Raw genomic sequence first — 4,045 nt, forward strand, 5'->3', positions numbered from 1 at the left:
GGACGCTCTCCTCACAGCATCGGTGCTGTGGGACTACCGGGAGTTACAGCAGTAAAGCTATTTTTGTTTCTCAAGACAGCAGGATACCACCTGACTTCAAACATGGCATTGTCCTATTAAGAAACTATTTTTACACAGTCACTTTTGAAAGTAAAATCATATTTTTAAAAAGAAGTACCTCATTTTTTGCAAAAGGGAATCTCAGCTCAAACATGCTGCTTAAATGGGTAAAACCATTTACATTAGACATTTTATACACATAAAATTAACAGTAATACTTAGTCAAGATAATATGAATTAAAAATACATTTTCAAAAAGTCACTCTCCCCCAAGGGCAAATGTATTTTCTAAAAGAGATTAAAAAGTTCCCTTGCAAACACATTGTCTAACTGCAGTAGGTGTGTACTTGCCTCTGATGCAACAGCCACGCACTGGATGGACTGCTCCGGTATTACCGTTCTCATGTTCCTGATTCCAACAACAGGATTTTGTTCTAAACTACAAAACTGCTACAAAGGATAGACTTCAACTTTAAAAATGAAGCAACTTCTTAAAACTGTCAAACCGTTTTAAAGTATGCAAATTGATCAAAGATACTTTGCTTGTAGTTTTTTAAAGCATATGTAAAAACCTATGTTTGTCAGAACATGAAGATGATGGAGCGAGAAGCCATCTCATTTTAAGATCTTTGGCATGCCCTTCTGTCATATTATTACCGATTGCACAACAGTGTCTTTATTTTGCTTTCACAAGAACAACTTGCTTATTATTTGCAGACATGGCACTGTTTTCTCAGGTATTATACCACTTTTTGTAAAAAAAAATCCTGCAAAAGAGAAAGGTAGAGTTTAATAACTACTACTATTATTTAAACACAAAATATGTTTAACAAGAAAAAACTGCAGCCACCTTCAAAACAGCGAAGCAGAAGCTATTCCTCCCCAGTTTGAGAAGAGGAAACAAGGTCCTATCTACAGGATTGCAACAGAGGTGTGTTTCTTGTCGAACAGTGGATACTGGAGCCAGTCAGGAAATCTGGCAGAGGATAAGGTGACGGTGCCACATGCCATCCTTCGAGGTGGAGGAGGAGCAGAACAAACCTGGCCTCCCGGGAACATCTCAACCGCCAAACAGAGAAATGGGTTCTGGTGCAGACAGTTATGCTTTACAGTGTTTATTAGAATCAAGTTATGTTTTGCCTGGTGATGGCTGCAGTAATAGTGAATAATAATGAAAACCATAGATAGGGGATTTTATCATGTTGCTCTTTATCTTCTCGAAGAGTAAACATGCATGATTTTGTTCTTTATGCAGCTAACTGCAAGAGCAGCAAACATATGGGCCTCAATTCTATTTCCTTTGAGAGTAATGGAAACATTATCACTGACGTAAAGGGGAGGGAGGAAAGGACAAAAAAGATCAGGTCATCATTTTGCTAACTGCTACACAAAAGGAAATCAGTCAAGCATGTCAATCTTGATATTATATAATTAATTAAAACCTAACAATTAAGAACAATAGTAGCCATACAAAATAAAATCGAGCTTTTATAAATGGTATAATTTATTCAAATTGTAAAATACAGAGTTAGGAACACACTAATATTAAAAAAAAAACAGGAAAGGAAAGAACTGTGGCATTATATAAATATTCAAGCATTTAACTTTAAAATACTCTCCCACTTTGTAGCATCACTTAAAATAGTAAGCTACAATCAAGCATCCAGTTTTAACTGAAGCACAGTAAAATTGCTCATGCTCAGATTAGAAAGTGAGAGGGAAAATTTGTCACACCGACAAACTACTCCATACATTTTTTGTGCTCCTCAGAATACCTTTTTTAATAATACTTTGCCAAGCTAACAATCCTTGCAGGTGTGGTGACATTTTTAAAAACAGTAGTGAAAGATTCATCATACTCTCACATACAACATTAAAAACCTAAGGCAAAAACTCTTACCCTCAATAACTCTTAATAAATGGCATATCTCGTTGAAACCATCTGAACCACTGGTTTCACACGAACATAAAACAGCAAGATCAGCTTACACTTCTCAAAAAATGGCTTTTTTTCAATCTGGAAGCTCTTATCTCCTTTCTTCTGGAAGCTCAATTCATCTTGCTCACTGGCTCCCTTCAGAGCAGAGCTGATCTCCAGTTTGGTCTCCACACCTCCATCTTCTCTTCCAAACGCACAGGCTTTTTGTTAGTGTAGCTGCACAGACTTCAAGGCTAGCTAACTCCCTGCCCAATCTAAATTTGTTTGCACAAAGAATTTTTGAAGAAGATCCTGAGCCCTTAGACTGAAATTTTGTAACACAGCTCTCATTGTTACTGAGCCTCACCACCAAAAAGCTGGACACCCTTGCTCTGGTTGCACAGCCACTTTTAAGTAACAATTTTAAAAGCATGATACCTGGATAAGACTGGCAATGCAACTGGGACATCTAGCAAATAGCTTTACAACCCTTCCTACTCCTAGGGAGATCATATTCGAAATACAAAGGATTCAGAATTTTCCCTCCTCCATCTGTTTTGGTGGGAAGATGGTGAAATCCATTGCAGCTGGCTTCCCCCTCAGCCCCCAGGACTCTGCCTCCTCTTCCCCCTCCCTCCAGGCTGCCCCAGACCAGGACGGGTTAGGAGCTGAGGAGCCGTGTGTGCTCACTGGCAGGACACAGCGCCCGAGTCCTGACTGCTGCCTAGCTGAACAACTACGAGGAAAGGATAACCCTGCTGCTCCTCCAGCAAAGGCAACACTTACTCCCATCTCCTCTTTTACACTCATTTTCACAAAGCATGAATCTGCAGAAATTTAAGCTATGATCTCTACACCTCTGACTTAATTGGGCTTGAGTAAACATGACAATTACTGAGAAGAAAACTTAACAGCGTAATCATTAAAGCTTTGTTATTTAGCAAACCTGTTTGTCACTATTATACATGATTTGGAATGTAACTCATTAGTGCTTTTGCAACTATATAACTCGTTCAGCATCCAGGCAGAAACAAACTAGTGTATGTTTTTTTTTTTTAAATCTGGAAAAAGTACTTTCCTATACAAGACTATGATTAGGTTTCAGGCCTCAGGAGCTGTCTGATAGTTACTCAGATGGAAAACATGCTCCAGAAAAACCTCAGGAAAATTACATTCATATCTGTACGAACCACAGTTTCTGTAAAGACAAGTTAGCATATCTTTTTCTATCAAAAACACAACTGCCAACAGCCTTCCCCTGAGGAGCTCCTCTGTCAGAAAGGCAGGTGTAAACTCTCAGCAAAGTCCTTTGAGAGTCTCTCCTGGAACAAAATCTCATAGCTCGTTTTGTTACTTTTTGTGCAGCTATTTCTCAGCTCTGATTGAACCGTAACAGTATTCTTGGAGAGTTCGTGTTTCCTTTGATAACAGAAAAACACCAGCATCACAAAGAGCCACTGAGAGTTCACAGTTTCTATTTTTGCTTCCAAGCTTTTTTTTTAAAAGGCGCTAAGCTTCAGCCCAATGCAAGTCCGTATATGTTAAACCCATATGAAAAGCGGTGTGATACTAAATAATTATAATTTTTGTTTATAAGAGTGAAAACAAACCCCCCCCCTTCCAAAATAAGCTGGCAGACAAAAGCGTTCAACAGGAGAGCGCGCCCAGAGCAGACCACCCGAGGGCACCTCGCCCCAGCGCTGATTAACGGCAGCCTCCTACCGACGGACCTCGGCCTCCCCCTCTGCCCGCCAGCCGCCGAGCGCCGGCAGGCCAGCTCCCCGGGGCCGCGGGGGGACAGGCGAGGGGCGGGCGGCCTCGACCCGGCCGCCACCGGCAGCGCCGCCTCAGGGGGCGGGCGGCGCCGGCGGCGGTACGGGGGCTGACGAGGGCCAAACCGCGCCCCCACCCTCGCCCCCATCCCCCCGCACGCGCGCGCGCGCGAGAGAGAGAGAGCCCCGCCCCTCCCGCTCCCGCCACGCGGAGGGCCGAGGCCACGCCCCCTTCCGCACGACGCACCTCACGCCGGCGCGCGGAGGTAACGAGCGCGCCCGTCACCGGCTGCCG

Source organism: Apteryx rowi, unplaced genomic scaffold (assembly GCF_003343035.1).
Source record: "Apteryx rowi isolate R43461 unplaced genomic scaffold, aptRow1 scaffold_82, whole genome shotgun sequence".
Lineage (NCBI taxonomy): Eukaryota > Metazoa > Chordata > Aves > Apterygiformes > Apterygidae > Apteryx > Apteryx rowi.